At 37.8% G+C, this 18,569-nt stretch overlaps 1 protein-coding gene across 1 annotated transcript in view; it reads left to right on the plus strand.

Annotated features, from left to right (window-relative positions):
• The window catches only part of MAGI2 (membrane associated guanylate kinase, WW and PDZ domain containing 2), a 986,849-nt gene that overhangs the window by 810,125 nt on the left and 158,155 nt on the right, over nt 1–18,569 (plus strand). The window lies entirely within an intron of this gene.

An 18,569-nucleotide genomic window follows, 5' to 3' on the forward strand; every position in this document is an offset into this window, starting at 1 on the left:
TGTTTTTTATTAAGTCGTCTTGCTGGATAGAATGAAAGTTTCCTGCAATGAGTTGGCTGCGCGTGTTCGAGGGTGTAGTTGAGTTTTTTCACATACACCTCGGCCCAGCATGCAGAATTCATAAAGAATCTATTCTCCCTGTGAATTATCTCATTTTGTGGTTGTGTTTCCCTATTTCAAAGCTGTTGACGTCTTGTTTTAATTTTATTTATATTTTCCTTTTAACTTGGTTTATACTGTAATGTTTTTATGCTGTTATTATTTACAGTGGAACTCATTATTATTATCAGTTATTTGTAGAGCGCCAACAGATTCCCCAAACTCATTGTATACACTGACAAGGGTTGCAAGATAGATGCAGCTCCATTGATTCACAACTCACTACTGTGACATAGGGAGGGTACAAATATTTCTGATTTCCACAACTTTTGAGTTGCAATGTTGCGGCTTTGTTTTTTTTGTTTTTGCTAGATATTTACTAATGGCTTTAATTGAATCCAGCAGGTAATATGGTGCAGTGATGAACATAATTTCACACAATATTCATTTTCCAATATCTGTCGCTACTTGAAGACTATTTCAAACATAAATCTTAATTAATTTAAAGAAAGTACAAGGCCATATAAAATGCATCTGAGGGCCACATTGTGGCTCCCAAACCTTCAGCTGGACAAGCCTGGTGCATACATTTTTAAAGCAATCAATTTTATTTAACCGTAACCAGCATCGCATTGTAAAAATCCAGGCTACAGACAAAATAACCCTAACAGGTCCTTGTTTACATAATAATAATAATTACATTATTATAGTTTACATGCAGGAAAATGCTATCAACTTCATTTTGGGACATTTTTACAGTAGTTGGCTGAATATTTAGAACTCCTTTCCCTTATTTTGTATTTAAATTATTAAACAATTGTACAAGTTGTATCAGTATATTTTCCTTATTTACTCTTTTATGTGGACACTTTTTTATCAGATAGAATTTACAATGCAATCTTCTTAAAAACCTTAATGAGTCCATCAGCAATACTAATTCCATGTTACCATGTAGGTAGAGAATTGCTTATCAGCGGATGGCTGGATGAAGTGATGATGTTTATAAATTAACAGTAATCCTAGAAATGTAAAAAGCTCTTTTAATATAAGCACATATATAAAGTTGCTCATAGAGATTTTTATATTTTAACTTTTTCCAAGATGGTCACTAGGGAATTCCAAAGCTAAATGCTAGATAGAAATACAAGCAACAGAAACATTTAGAGGAGATAATAAAGGACACCACATTATGTAAATGAAAGTATTTAACCAAAAGGACGAATCAAACTAATTTTTAAGGTGTCGTCAGTATGAATATTTTAACGTTTTGTTGCAGCTTATTGTGATCGTCCGTCACTGTCTCATTGAAAACTCAGCATAATACGCCTTCTACTATGAGACGCTTACATCTCAAATCTTGCGGAATTTTCATGGGTTCGGAGGTTTATCCTGGTTTCCAGGGCCAGCCTTGTTCCTCCCATGACAACACACAAGACATGCCCATCTGTGCCATAACATACAGACAACCTCACCCCTCCTGGCACAGCTCCACCCAGCAAACACTGGTTTGTTGCTAAAAAATGGCAGTTTAATTTTTTTATATATATTTTTGATGCAGATATTTTGCAATTCACATGAAGATTTTTCTATCAAACGTTTAAAGGGACATGAAACTCTATTTTTTTCTTTCATGAATTAGACAGAGCGTATGATTTAAATAAAACAAAAAAAAACTAGTTTACTTAATGATTATACAACATTTATATCTTTCATGTATACAATTGTTAAAGAATTCTTGCAAAATTTTTGCCATATAGCGCTTTAGACACATGCATACTACCAAGAAAACAAAGTCAACTTGTAAAATATATATGGATGAAGGAAGGCACTCTCTGGTCTTTTAGTAAATGTTTAATAAATCAAGTGTGACACTCCCCTTCCTTCATCCATATACTTACCTGCTGGCACCCTGGCATTCATTATTTTTGGAAGTGAGAGTGCTCTCTTTGAATAGTGTGTGTGTGTGTGTGTATATATATATATATATATATATATATATATATATATATATATATATATATATATATATATATAATGTCCCTTTAATTACATGTAGCTAAAAAAAACTTTGCATTATACATTGATTCATTATTTTTCCCCTTTTCATGTAATTGAACCTGGAAATTTGTAAACCTTCCCGTTCCTGTCAGAAGAGGAAGTGCAGACTTCAGACTTACCCAGATTTGTGTTTCTTTCATGATTCAGGTAGAGCATGTCATTTTAAATAACTTTCTAATTTATTTTTGTTACCTAGATTGTTTCTTTCTCTTTGTATTCTTTGTTGAAAAGTATACCTAGGTAGGCTCAGAAGCTGCTAATTGGTAGTTGCACATATATTCCTCTTGTCGTTCGCTTTCTTCTATCTCCCAGTAGTGCATTACTGTTCCTTCAACAAAAGATATCAATAGAAAGAAGCTGATTAAATAATAGAAATAAATTGGAAAGTTGTTTAAAATCGTGAGATCTATCTGAATCATGAAATAAACATTTTGGGTCTAATGTCTTTATAACTCTGTTGTATTCAGTCATTGGCTGCAAACTCTAGCGACCCATTCATAACTGTGTTCAATTGGCCTCAACAGAGAAGGATACCTAAGTTACAACATGGCCGCACCCATTGATTTATGGGTACTAACACATTGCACTTACAGTATGCGAAACTGGAACAAGAAATGCATCTTATAAACCAAAAATATTTTGCCTGACTTTTACACAGTGTCTACAACAGATCTGAAACTTTTGTTGGGAAAGCTAATTTATCTGAGAGCTCAATCTCAAATAAAAATGTACTATTTTCAATTTCTACATTCTAAAAAAAATGATTATCATCAAAACTATGCTGATTGTCAGAAGGACTTAAATCTCTCAGCGTTCACTTCCTCTGCAGCAATAATTGTAAGAGCTTACGTGCTGGATGAGATCTGTCAACGCTTAACTATTTCAAGAAAACCTAAATTCTAATTACATAGCTGAGTTGTCTTATACATGATTGCATCATTTTCATTTGACAAAGACATTTATCATGTGAGCTACCATATTTTATATATGCATTGCAAAAGTAGAAAGGCTTTTATAAGCAAATGATACATAATAGAAAATTGTAATAATCAGGAAAGAAGACGGCAAGACTAAGGTCATTTAAACTCTGCAGTACTTTGTAGCATCAATTCAAGTTTCCTTCCTGCTTAGGCAGATAGGGAAAGCAATTTGTGTGTGAATTGCTCATATTTGCCTTGCTTTATGCCAATCACGGGTAGATTATGTGAGTGCTGCTTTGCGGTATACCATACAGCTGTTGCCGTGGCTTATTGTACTTGTTGATTTAGTTGAAGCATGCAGGATATCCTATTTTTCTTTGTCCATATGTTTTTCTTAGTTTTCAGAACTGAAGTATATTGAACAAGAGAATTTCTTTATATATAAGATTCTAAAGTACACTTACCCAATATTCTTATTTAGGGCTAGATTACGAGAGGATAGCTATTTAGCGATCCCACTCGAGCGGTAATTTCACTAGCGGTTCTCTTTTTGTGCGCATCAGGTAGCGCTAGTATTATAAGTTTAAAGTAAAAAGGTTGTGCTTGCACAAAACTCAATGCAGACAAAAAGTTAACCACAGGATATCACTTTCACGATTTTACAATAACCCCATTAACTTCAATAGAGTACCTATACTCGTGTGATAACCCCCATGACAATACAGACCTTTACTCTAATAACCCTTAAACTGCCACATCCCCCTACTCTTTTAACCCCACTACACTATTAACCTCTAATCCTCCACATCCCCCATCGCAAACTGCCCCATTACATTATTAACCCATAATCCGCCATAACCCCATCACTATTGACCCTCTACACTATTTACCCCTAAAAAACCACAACCCACACCACAATAAACCCCCTAACCTATGAACTTTTAAACCACCAGTAAAATATGTATAATAATAACTTTATTTCTTTAGTGGCAGCTATTTTTTTATTATTTTTTGTTTTAATTTTTGCTGTTGGCAGCTAAATTTTAAACTCTTCTTATATCAAAATACCTTTAAAAACATGGATCAAATTTGCACATACACTACTCTATTGTGTTTTTGGCAGTCTGGATGGTGTTAAAATACCACTGTGTTATGTGTAACTAATCACTGGGGTTAAAATCACTGCTCTGTATTTTATACTGAGAATGAAGAGGATAAAAAAAACACTGTTTGATGTGGGCTACTGTTAGTCAAAGGGAGTCAAATCACTTACATCTGTATTACAGAAGCTAAAGAGGTAAAATCATGAGATGTGTGGGTTACTGACAGCCAAGGGTATAAAATCACTGCTCAGTTGTTAAAGGTGAAGAGAAATTCTTAAGGGAGAGTTTTTTTAGAGGGGCTATTTTGTAACTTCACATACCACCTGTACCCAGCCACCTACAAATCATCCAGTATTTTTATGAATGACATCTTGCAAACCCTACCTATTTCAATCCATTAGCATTTGTATTCGACTATCCATGCCATTTTAATCTGTTAGAAGTGCCATTCTGATTAGTTAAACTGTCTTAATTACATATATGATATACCCATCTGGCTTAGTTATACTTGCATTGGGAAAACACATGGAAAATTATAAGAAAAAAGTGTTTTTAAGGGTTTCCTGTGGGTGTTTTGACACCTGTACAGAGAAGCAAAATAGACATGGACAATGCAAAAGTTAAAAGTATGTTAACTAATTGAATTCATGTGACTGTCTAATGTGTTTGCATGAAGCCTTTTTCACTTACCCACTAATATCAATACATGACATATGTGCAATTAAATATTTCATATAATTTTGCATAATTATCAGGTGCGTCGCTGGTTGTTAAGGGTTTTTCAGGTCATAGTAGCGCGGGTCTTGCCGCGAGCCACAGGAACGCTCTATTATGACCTCCCTTCCGACTGCAGACTTCCTTGAATAGAGCGGTCGTGTTTTACCTAGCACAAAGCTGAAAAAAACCCACTTTTGTAAAAAAAAAGCAGCAATTACTATCTTCTATGGGCTATCAATATCCTGTACACAAAATCTTCTTCCTAAAAAGAAAAAACACCATGCTAAAAGTTAAAAACACATGTATTTTAAGGAAAGCACTTTACATAAATATCATAGTATTTAACAGTATAATACTTATGCATAACACAGTGTATACCCATGTACAATACACCCACAAGCCCCCAGTTTTATTTAGTTTTTGTTCTTTATTGACAATGGTGATTGCATGCTTAGCGATAATATTAACATTTCATGGGTGTTCCATGGGAGTAACCTGTATTTTAATGGGAAAACATAGCCAGGAATTTATCCTTTTTAAAGGACTATCCTCCATCTTAGGAGCACCTTTTCACCCATGCCAGTCTCGTCAGCCTTTCAGTGGCAAGATTTTTAATTGTAAGAAGTCTACTGAATATACAGTGAAACTTAATATACATATGTTTTATTTTATTGCACAGTAACCATTTTACTTTTGGTTAATAGCACATTCTATATTTTGTATGCATGCTTTGAATACATGCCCCCTCTCAACTGCTGAGGTCCAAGTACACTGGAGATGTGGACAGATTTTCGCTCAAACAGAGATTCTTATTTTCTACAGAAGGCACATTGTCCCTCATCGAGAGAGAGACCACTTTTTTTTTTATATAACATATCACCTGATGCACGGATTGTGAGACTGGAGAGACAAAAAAACCCCTAGCCTATTCAAGTAGGTTTGATTATCTAAATACCATCTAGATTTGATGTATCTGCTGCAGTCATCCAAGATAATCCTGAAACTCTGGCTTGGCTTGTCCTAAGAACTAGATTTGAATAATTATTTATTTTGGCTGCATGTTTTAAGATAAACATATACTGGACAGTACTTGAAATTACTTTTTTGTTAGCTCAAATTGAAGCCTTGACCTGATGATAAATAAAATCTGCCATTTCCTACGAGCCTTGTCTGTGAAAAATGATTTGTTGGGAATTTCAAGTGCTTAAATTACAGTGAACTGAGTGAGAAATTATTTTTTCAAATACTAGCAAGTTCTGTATTTGCAAGACTAATGTCAAAAAAAAATTAAACTTCATATCTTTACTTGAAGGTTGCTCTATAAATATCATGCAAGTCACTCAAATGGCCCTAAAGGTAATCACTAAAAATAGCAACCACGCCACAGCATTAGAATTTACATAAGATGTGTAGGTGTGTTTTTATGGATATTTTTACATTTCTCTTCGGAATATTTAACACTCCTCTCAAAAATAGGAGTCTCCTTTTTTAACTAGAAAATGTAGGAAGTTTTGTGGTATATAGTTCAGAAAATGAACTCAGAGAAACCAAAATATGTCATTTTTATTGATCCAAATATTTTTACCTCAAACTTTGCACCATATAAAAAGCTAAAATTGGTTGAATTGGAACCTGAAGATGGAATTTAAATTGATATACTTAGACTGACAAAGAAATGTTTATAAATCAATGATGGCTGGATGACTTAGTAATTTTATGCACTTTTTTGGAGTTTGTGTATTTATTCAAATGTCAAAAAACTGACAAATGCTTAAATTCCTTAAAGGATTTTACTACATTAAATGATCTCTTTTCTGTTAATGTTATGTTATTTTATTCAAATAGTCTAAATAGTTTTTTACTACAGAGAATGGCTGCTTATTGTGTCATTGTGAATATATTTACCAACATAATGTTCTATTCAACTCTGACAAGTTGACATGTGGTAGAAAATGTTCAATAATCAACATAGGTATTTTATGATGTGGGTCCTTAAGAATTGGCTTTGCAGAACTGTTTGAGTTATCAATGACTTTCCTAATTTTGGAAAGTAGCAAGGTCATATTGCTCTTCCTACATTTGTAAAAAAAAATACACACAACTGGTTTTGCCCATGTACATTAAAAATATTCTTCCAAGAATAGCGTAGAGGATACTCTGGAGAACTTTGTGTGACTATACTCCTCTGTTCCAAGATAGACCCTACCTGGCTATGGTATTAGATGATTTTATTATTGCATTATTGCTTGCATACAGCTTTGGGTAGATTCCAGTCTATCCGACAAATTTTATTTTGTCTGGAAAAGAGTGCTTTTAGTTTCAACTTGAGCACAATAGTGGGTTTGCTGTTTCTTGTACCCACAAACGTGATTTCAGCGAACCAAAAAAGCCCTGTTTTTAACATGGAACCAATAAGTTCTTTGTAATTACAATCCATTTTTTTAATACTTTTCAACAGGTTTTTATGACCATTTTACACGTATTGAATATGATAGCTAAAGACACTTGATAAAGTCCCGAACTAGCCTTTTTTGACATCTTTTCAAGTATTTCAAGACAGTTGAAAATAATTCTGTTGCACATGTGCAAGACACTCCGAAACAGCCACAGATGACATTTTATAGGTGTATTTGTATACACAGTCTAGATTCATTGAAGCTCTATATATCGTTATTGTATAGTCTGTAGTGGTCAGGACACTCATTTACATATTTCTGTATTTAAGAGGTGATATCCCAGACAGCTAAGGGAATCTTTCGAAAAAAAGTGAGAAAAAAGAAAGCAGGACCAAAATATCTAGAAATGTTGTGTATGAATCACCATCTGTAAATGTTTGTTTCTAAGTCACACTCACATTTTCATGATTGTCAGTTTCAGCACAGCTGTCTTCATAAATGGGCTTTCATATGTGATTGTGCCTTCGTCACTGACATTCGAAATAAACATCTTATTTTTGAACCACATCTTTGTGACCAGGCTTTCAAGTGGGATTGTGCCTTTGTGACAGGGCTTTCAGAAGGAACCCCAACTTTGTTACTCTGCTTTCAAGTGGGATCAAGCTTTAGTGAGTGGGTTTCAAAAAGAACCAGATCTTTGTGACCAGGCTTTAAAATGGGATCACGCTTTAGTAGTTGGTTTTCAAAAAGAACCGCATCTTTGTGACCAGGCTTTTAAACTGAATCGCACTTTAGTGGCCAGAGTTTCAAAAGGAACTGTGCTTTTGTGACTGAGCTTTCAAACTGCTTTGTGACCAGGCTTTTAAAAGGCGCAAAACCTTTGTGACCGGGATTTCAAATGGGATTGGGGCTTCGTGACCACAAAGAACAAAGCAGTTCACAACATTCACATGCAGTTTCCGTTTTTTTGCGACAACATTATTGAAATCCAAGTCATAAAGGCACAATTCTGTTTGAAAGTCTTGTCAGAAAGGCGTGGTTCCTTTTGAAATCCTGTTCACAAAGGCGCACAATCCTGTTTGAAAATCTAATATTTTTGTAGCTATATTTTTCCAATGGATCTGTTTCACTATTTAAAGTGTAAGAGCTATTAAAATACAGACTGCTAGATTTAGAGTTTGGCGGCCAAAGGGGTGCATTAGCTACGCGTGCTTTTTTTCTCCCACACCTTTTAAATACCGCTGGTATTTAGAGTTCCAAGAATGGCTGGGTTTTCAGTGCGTTAGGCTCCAAAAAGGGAGCGTAGAGCATAATTTAACGCCACTGCAACTCTAGATACCAGCAGTGCTTACGGACGCGGCCAGCTTCAAAAACGTGCTCGTGCACGATATCCCCATAGAAAACAATGGGGCAGTTTGAGCTGAAAAAAAAACCTAACACCTGCAAAAAAGCAGCGTTCAGCTCCTAACGCAGCCCCATTGTTTTCTATGGGGAAACATTTCCTACGTCTGCACCTAACACTCTTAATATGAACCCCGAGTCTAATCACCCCTAACCTTACATTTATTAACCCCTAATCTGCCGCCCCCGCTATCGCTGACACCTGCATATTTTTTTTAACCCCTAATCTGCCGCTCCGTATACCGCCGCCACCTACGTTATCCCTATTTATCCCTAATCTGCTGCCCTAACATCGCTGACCCCTATATTATATTTATTAACCCCTAATCTGCCCCCACAACGTTGCCTCCACCTGCCTACACTTATTAACCCCTAATCTGCCGAGCGCACCGCTACTATAATAAAGTTATTAACCCCTAATCCGCCTCACTCCCGCCTCAATAACCCTATAATAAATAGTATTAACCCCTAATCTGCCCTCCCTAACATCGCCGACGCCTAACTTCAGTTATTAACCCCTAATCTGCCGACCGAATCTCGCCGCTACTGTAATAAATGGATTAACCCTTAAAGCTAAGTCTAACCCTAACACTAACACCCCCCTAAGTTAAATATAATTTTTATCTAACAAAATAAAATAACTCTTATTAAATAAATTATTCCTATTTAAAGCTAAATACTTACCTGTAAAATAAACCCTAATATAGCTACAATATAAATTATAATTATATTGTAGCTATTTTAGGATTAATATTTATTTTACAGGCAACTTTGTATTTATTTTAACCAGGTACAATAGCTATTAAATAGTTAAGAACTATTTAATAGCTACCTAGTTAAAATAATTACAAAATTACCTGTAAAATAAATCCTAACCTAAGTTACAATTAAACCTAACACTACACTATCAATAAATAAATTAAATAAACTACCTACAATTATCTACAATTAAACCTAACACTACACTATCAATAAATAAATTAAATACAATTCCTACAAATAAATACAATTAAATAAACTAACTAAAGTACAAAAAATAAAAAAGAACTAAGTTACAAAAAATAAACAAATATTTACAAATATTAGAAAAAAATTACAACAATTTTAAACTAATTACACCTACTCTAAGCCCCCTAATAAAATAACAAAGACCCCCAAAATAAAAAAATGCCCTACCCTATTCCAAATTACAAAAGTTCAAAGCTCTTTTACCTTACCAGCCCTTAAAAGGGCCCTTTGCGGGGCATGCCCCAAAGAATTCAGCTCTTTTGTCTGTAAAAAAAAACATACAATACCCCCCCCCAACATTACAACCCACCACCCACATACCCCTAATCTAACCCAAACCCCCCTTAAATAAACCTAACACTAAGCCCCTGAAGATCTTCCTGCCTTGTCTTCACCATGCCAGATATCACCGATCGTTCCAGGCTCCGAAATCTTCATCCAAGCCCAAGTGGGGGCTAGACATCCATCATCCGGCGGCTGAAGAGGTCCAGAAGAGGCTCCAAAGTCTTCATCCTATCCGGGAAGAAGAGGCGATCCGGACCGGCAACCATCTTGATCCAAGCGGCATCTTCTATCTTCATCCGATGACGACCGGCTCCATCTTGAAGACCTCCACCGCGGACCCATCTTCTTCTTCCGACGACTTCCCGACGAATGACGGTTCCTTTAAGGGACGTCATCCAAGATGGCGTCCCTCGAATTCCGATTGGCTGATAGGATTCTATCAGCCAATCGGAATTAAGGTAGGAAAATTCTGATTGGCTGATGGAATCAGCCAATCAGAATCAAGTTCAATCCGATTGGCTGATCCGATCAGCCAATCAGATTGAGCTCGCATTCTATTGGCTGATCGGAACAGCCAATAGAATGCGAGCTCAATCTGATTGGCTGATCGAATCCTATCAGCCAATCGGAATTCGAGGGACGCCATCTTGGATGACGTCTCTTAAAGGAACCGTCATTCGTCGGGAAGTCGTCAGAAGAAGAAGATGGGTTCGCGGTGGAGGTCTTCAAGATGGAGCCGGTCGTCATCGGATGAAGATAGAAGATGCCGCTTGGATCAAGATGGTTGCCGGTCCGGGTCGCCTATTCTTCCATGATAGGATGAAGACTTTGGAGCCTCTTCTGGACCTCTTCAGCCGCCGGATGATGGATGTCTAGCCCCCGCTTGGGCTTTGATGAAGATTTCGGAGCCTGGAACGATCGGTGATACCTGGCATGGTGAAGACAAGGTAGGAAGATCTTCAGGGGCTTAGTGTTAGGTTTATTTAAGGGGGGTTTGGGTTAGATTAGGGGTATGTGGGTGGTGGGTTGTAATGTTGGGGGGGGTATTGTATGTTTTTTTTTACAGGCAAAAGAGCTGAATTCTTTGGGGCATGCCCCGCAAAGGGCCCTTTTAAGGGCTGGTAAGGTAAAAGAGCTTTGAACTTTTGTAATTTAGAATAGGGTAGGGCATTTTTTTATTTTGGGGGTCTTTGTTATTTTATTAGGGGGCTTAGAGTAGGTGTAATTAGTTTAAAATTTATGTAATTTTTTTCTAATGTTTGTAAATATTTTTTTATTTTTTGTAACTTAGTTCTTTTTTATTTTTTGTACTTTAGTTAGTTTATTTAATTGTATTTATTTGTAGGAATTGTATTTAATTTATTTATTGATAGTGTAGTGTTAGGTTTAATTGTAGATAATTGTAGGTATTGTATTTAATTAATTTATTGATAGTGTAGTGTTAGGTTTAATTGTAAATTAGGTTAGGATTTATTTTACAGGTAATTTTGTAATTATTTTAACTAGGTAGCTATTAAATAGTTCTTAACTATTTAATAGCTTTTGTACCTGGTTCAAATAAATACAAAGTTGCCTGTAAAATAAATATTAATCTTAAAATAGCTACAATATAATTATAATTTATATTGTAGCTATATTAGGGTTTATTTTACAGGTAAGTATTTAGCTTTAAATAGGAATAATTTATTTAATAAGAGTTAATTTATTTCGTTAGATAAAAATTATATTTAACTTAGGGGGGTGTTAGTGTTAGGGTTAGACTTAGCTTTAGGGGTTAATCCATTTATTACAGTATCGGCGAGCTTCGGTCGGCAGATTAGGGGTTAATAATTGAAGTTAGGTGTCGGTGATGTTAGGGAGGGCAGATTAGGGGTTAATACTATTAATTATAGGGTTATTGAGGTGGGAGTGAGGCGGATTAGGGGTTAATAACTTTATTATAGTAGCGGTGCGGTCCGCTCGGCAGATTAGGGGTTAATAAGTGTAGGCAGGTGGAGGCGATGGTGAGGGGGGCAGATTAGGGGTTAATAAATATAATATAGGGGTCGGCGGTGTTAGGGGCAGCAGATTAGGGGTTCATAGGGATAACGTAGGTGGCAGCGGCGTGCAGTCGGCAGATTAGGGGTTACAAATTTTTAATAGAGTGGCGGCGACGTGGGGGGACCTCGGTTTAGGGGTGTATAGGTAGTTTATGGGTGTTAGTGTACTTTAGAGCACAGTAGTTAAGAGCTTTATAAACTGGCGTTAGCCCAGAAAGCTCTTAACTACTGACTTTTTTCTGCGGCTGGAGTTTTGTCGTTAGATTTCTAACGCTCACTTCAGCCACGACTCTAAATACCAGCGTTAGAAAGATCCCATTGAAAAGATAGGATGCAAATGACGTAAGGGGATCTGCGGTATGGAAAAGTCGCGGCTGGAAAGTGAGCGTTAGACCCTTTAATGACTGGCTCCAAATACCAGAGGGCGGTAAAAACCAGTGTTAGGAGCCTCTAACACTGGTTTTGATGGCTACCGCCCAACTCTAAATCTAGGCCAGAGTTAGAAGATGAGATAAGTTGCGTACACTTCCTTCTAGTGTTGCCAGCTGTTGTCCACAAAAATACTGGACAATCTGTCGGTGACTGGACACATTGATACTTGTGGACACATAATGCCCCCCAAAAGCTCAAGCTTAGCCCTCACTCTTGATCTCAGGTATATTTTTCACATCTGAGCATTCATTTTACCCCTTGACTGCCCCAAATGCAAATCCATACTTTTACCCTGTAGCTGCCAGTAGTGATTGTATCCCCTTGACTGCCCCAACTTTTTCCTGCTCCATATCTATACTATGTTAAGACATAGGTGGGATTTTATATTTAGCGAAAAACAAAAACTGGACATTTAAATGTCCAGTATTTTTGTGAAGATTTTTCTGGGCATTCTGTTAAAATACTGTATTGTCCACTTAAATACTGGACTCCTTGAAAACCTATCTGTGGCCACATATTTATATTTTTTTTCATGTTAAAGGACCAGTAAACAAAGTAGATTTTCATAATCAACAAATATGTTATAAAAAAAAACCCAATGCAATAGCACTTAGTCTAAATTTCAAATAAAAATTAGATTTTTTCAAAGTAATGTCTTATTTCCACTCCCACTGTATCACATGACAGCCATCAACCAATCACTATCTGCTTATACGTATAGCCTGTGAATTCTTGCACATGCTCAGTAGGAGCTGGTGACTCAAAAAGTGTTAATATAAAAAGACTGTGCACATTTGGTTAATAGAAGTAAATTGGAAAGTTGTTTAAAATGGCATGCTCTATCTGACTCATGAAAGTTTAATTTTGACTTGAGTGTCCCTTTAAGCATATTATCCATAAATTCTCATATAAGTAGATATAATTTGTATGTTTTTGTATAATACACACATTACATTAAAACTGTATCTAACCAGCAGGAGTAAATAACCCCACTATACACAGAACACATTATTTGATTCCCTTATGAACATTTATTGAAAAACTATAGTTGACAGATCATTAAACCAGTTACTGATTAAAATGGTGGCAAGTAAATATGTTTTGATTTATGGACCAAGAAAGAATAAAACCAACAATATTTTGCATACAGTTTTTTTGTAGCATCATATATTTAAAAACACAGATAGCAAATATTATTATTAACAAATGTTCATATTGTGAACATATGTGAAGAACATTGGAATGGGAAATATTCATATTTCTTTTCTAAGATATGGAGAGTCCACAACGTCATTCAATTACTAGTGGTAATATCACTCCTGGCTAGCAGGAGGAGACAAAGAGCACCACAGCAAAGCTGTTAAGTGTCACTCCCCTACCCATAATCCCCAGTCATTCTCTTTGCCTCTATCAATGGAGGAGGTAAAGTTTGGTGTCTGAAGAAATGAATTCCTTTTTTGGGTACTTTTCCCTGCAAGTAAGAATTTTGGTTTAGCTGCGTCCACATCAATATCTTCAGTAGAGTAGTGATGGCTTTTAAGCAGTTAGGAAGTTGTGATGTAGTCCTTGCTTTGTTTCCTAACACATTGCTGCCCATGGTACAGAAAGCCAGAGTTGGTTACTCTGTTCTTTCTTTTTCTACAGGTCTCAGTAAGGAGTATGTGTCCTTTCACGCCTTGTAAGCTGTCTTCCTGCCGGACAGCTAGACTGCAGGTAAATGCTTTTTGTCATCTAGGTCTTGGAGACTTGCGCTTTAGAAGAATATGTCATATGCAGTAGATGGGGCCATTTTTAAAATCATTTATACAGGATTTTCTTTAGCAGTGAGCAGGCACATTATGTATGTTGAGACTAGGGGGCCTATCTATCAAGCTCCAAAAGGAGCTTGACTGCCCGAGTTTCTGGCGAGTCTTCAGACCGCTGCTCCATAACCCTGTCCGCCTGCTCTGAGCAGGCGGACAGGAATCACAACAATTCAACCCGATCAAGTATGATCAGGTTGATTGACACCCCCTGCTGGCGGCCCATTGGCTATGAGTCTGCAGGGGGCGGCGTTGCAAAGTTAAATGCGGAGAGCGTATTGCTCTCCGCATTCAGCGATGTCTTGCAGACCTGATCCGCACTGTCGGATCAGGTCCGCAAGACATTTCTTAAATATGCCTCTAGAGGTTAATCTTCCCTTTATTGGGACATTTTTCCTCTTTGGGCTAATTTTGTTGAAATACTTTATTAGTATGTGTGTGGCTTATGTTTTATAAAGGGATCTACAGGTATACCCCGCTCATACAGCGGGTTAGGGACCGGAGCCCCGCTGTAAAGTGAAAACCGCCTTAAAGTGAAACAAGGCAGTTTTAGCTTTCTTTTCACTTGCCAGTGTGTTTAAAAACTTGACAACATGTTTGAACTAACTTATATTAGGGGTGCAATAGTTCTAGGTTTAGTTTAACACTAGCACAGCACAGTATTCAATAAATACTGTACCTGTAAAATAGTGACAATTACTGTAGTAAAATTTGCCAGACTATAGCACTGAGACACAGATTGCACTGTAATGCTGCAAACAGAGTGAACTAATCATAACAAAATGGTGCCAGTCACTTTTCTCGCAATCTCACAATGATTACAGCACTGTTTCAAAATCACTGGAGGATGAACTTCAGCTCCATAAAGTGATGTATTAGCGAAACGCTGTAAAGTGAAGCGCTGTAAAGTGAGGTATACCTGTATGTATAAACTTAAAATTTGGCAGTTGGTTTTCTTTTCTTGCTTAGTTAGAACAGGCGAGCTGACAAACTGCTTGAGTTTGAAACCAGCTGCAGCTACTTTCATCTTATGTTGTAGGCAGAGGGAAACGCACACCTTTTTACTTGCTGCGTAGTTTCCTCTCTCTGCCGGTCATGTGATTTCTCTCTGCTGTCGGATATTCACGGAGCGAAGTTGCATCATTGAATTTCAGTCTCTTCATTGTCGTTCTACTATACGATCGTTTTAGAGACTTCTGGCAGCCAAATTGTGGTATTAAAAATTCTTAAAGTGACAGTGTATTTAAAAAATTTTTTTTACAATTTTGGGAATTTTTTATTTAGTATTATGGGCATGGTCGAAGACTCTGTGTTTTTTGACAAATGCTTGTTAAGCCTAGAGGCACAAATTGTTTTGTCTATGCAATTCTTTGCTGCATGCTTAGCTAGAATGCTTCAATTTAAAGATAAATTGCTGCCCTCTGAGCCCAATGTCTCTCAGGATGATGCTGTTCAGGCAATGCCACAGCTTTCTCCTCAAATGTCCCAAGCCTCTATGGCGTCACATACAGTGCCCTGCAGTTCCTCTCAGCCTCCTGGAGGAGTTAGTTTGCCTGCAGATTTTGCTGCACAGGTATCTTCTGCGGTCTCTGCAGCATTATCTGCTTTTCCTATGCTAGGAAAAAGCAAGAGGAAAATTAGACATTCAGATAGTAAGGTTTCTGTTCCACCTACTGCTACGCAGGTTGCCCTCCCTCATAAGTCTGATGAGGAGGATACGCTCAGATTCGGACAGTATTATTCCTTCATCTGATACTGAAGAAGTACACTTCAAATTTAAGCTTGAACACCTTTATGTACTGTTAAAGGAGATATTGGCTACTTTGGATGTCTCCCTTACTTCTGTCGTTGTCAACCCTAAAAAGTCTAGTAAACTTAATAAATACTATGATGTTCTTTCCTCTGTGGAAGTTTTTGCTGTCCCAGACCATGTGACGGAGATTATGTCACAGGAATGGGAGAAGCCAGGGATTCCTTTCTCCCCATCTCCCATATTTAAAAAGATGTTTCCTGTTGCTGACTCCATTAAAGATTCTTGCCGCACGGTGCCTTAAGTAGAAGGGGCTATTTCTACTCTGGCTTAGATAACTATGATACCTATAGAGGATAGCTGCTCCTTTAAGGATCTCATGGACAAAAAGCTTGAAGCTTATTTGAAGAAGATGTATGTTCATCAAGGTCTTTAATGGCAACCTGCAGTTTGTATTGCCACAGTAGCAAGTGCGGCATCTTATTGGTGCAACGCCTTGTCTGAATCAATTTTAGTAGAGACTCCGTTGGAGCAGATACAAGATAGGATTAAGGCTCTCAAACTAGTAAATTCCTTTATTTCTGATGCAAACATGCAAGTTATTAGACTGGGAGTCAAGATGTCTGGCTTCACTGTCCTAGCCCGCAGGGCATTGTGGCTAAAATCTTGGTCTGCTGATGTTACCTCTAAGTCCAAGCTTCTGGCAGAAATAATAATTTCTGATATAACAGGTGGAAAAGGGTCTTTTCTACTGCAAGACAAGAAGAACAGATTTAAATGACGTCAAAGTAATTTTCGTTCCTTTCGTAACTTCAAAGGTCAAAAGTCTTCCTCTCCCTCTTCCAATCAGGAGCAGTCCAAGTCTTCTTGGAAGTCCAATCAGTCTCAGAATAAGGGGAAGCAATCAAAGAAACCCTCAGCTGAGTCTAAGCCAGCATGAAGGGTCAGCCCCCTGTCCGGGTTCAGATCAAGTGGGGGGCCCAGATCCTTGGGCTGTGGACATGTATCTCAAGGTTACAAAATAGAATTCAAAACTTTCCCTCCCAGGGGCAGATTCCACCTCTCAAGATTATCTGCAGACCAGGAAAAAAGAGAGGAATTCTTGAACTGCGTTCAGGACCTTTCCTCCCTGGGAGTGATTGTTCCACTTCCAGTAAGGGAACAGGGTCTAGGATTCTATTCAAATCTTTTTGTGGTTCCCAAAAAAGAGGGAATGTTTCAACCCATTTAGACCTAAAGTGCCTCTACAAGTTTCTCAGGGTACAGTCCTTCAAAATGGAAACCATTTGTTCCATTATTCCTTTGGTCCAAGGTCCAAGAGGGTCAGTTCATGACGACCATAGACTTGAAGGACACGTATCTTCATGTTCCCATCCACAGGGATCATCACAAATTCCTGTGATTCACATTTCAATAAACTTTCAGTTTGTTATTCTTCTGTTTGGCCTTGCCACAGCTCCCAGAATTTTCTCAAAGGTTCTGGGGGCTCCCTTGGCAGTGATCAGGGGAATTGCAGTGGCGCCAAACCTGGATGACACATTGGTTCCGGCATCATCTTTTAAACAAGCAATCTCTTATACAGATATCCTGTTGTCTCTTCTACATTCCCACGGTTAGAAAGTGAATCTGGAAAAGAGTTCCCTTATTCCTGCTACAAGGGTAGTTTTCTTAGGGACCATAATAGATTCCCTATTTATGAAAAATTTTCTGACGGAGGTCAGAAAATCCAAAATTCTCTCCTCTTGCCTCTCTCTTCAGTCTACTGTTTGGCCATCAGTGGCTCAATGTATGGAGGTAATTTTTCTGATGGTCGCTTCCATGGACATCATTCCCTTTGCTCGATTCCATTTGAGAGCCCTGCAATTATGCATGCTAAGACAATGGAATGAAACCATTCGGAGGATAGATCTAGACCAGTCAAAAAGAGACTCTCTCCCGTGGTGGCTTTCTCAGGACCATCTGTCTCAGGGCACATGCTTCCAGAGACCTTCCTGGGTGATTGTGACCACGGACGCCAGCCTGCTAGGAGTCCCTTAGCCATGAAGGAGGTGGCACGAATTATTCAGTGGGCGGAAGCTCACAATTGTTGTCTTTTTGACATCCACATTCCTCGAGTGGACAACTGGGAAGCGGATTTCCTGAGCAGACAGACATTTCATCCCGGGGAGTGGGCTCTCCATCGGAGGTGCTCCAGGTTAACCCTCAAATGGGGGGTGCCAGAGTTGGATCTGATGGCGTCTCGGCAGAATGCAAAGCTTCAAAGTTACAGTTTAAGGTCAAGAGATTCTCAGGCCGCTCTTATAGATGTTCTGGCGGTTCCTTGGGATTTCGGTCTAGCATACCTGTTTCCTCCGTTTGTGCTCCTTCCACAAGTTATTGCTCGTATAAAACAAGAAAGAGCATCAGTAATTCTAATAGCTCCTGCATGGTCTTGCAGGATCTGGTATGCAGACCTAGTGAAGATTTCTTCTCAGCCATCTTGGAGGTTGCCTCTGAGGAATGATCTTCTAACTCAGGGTCCATTCCTCCATCCAAATCTCATTTCTCTGAAGCTGACTA

Source organism: Bombina bombina, chromosome 6 (genome assembly GCF_027579735.1).
Source record: "Bombina bombina isolate aBomBom1 chromosome 6, aBomBom1.pri, whole genome shotgun sequence".
Taxonomy (NCBI): Eukaryota; Metazoa; Chordata; class Amphibia; order Anura; family Bombinatoridae; genus Bombina; species Bombina bombina.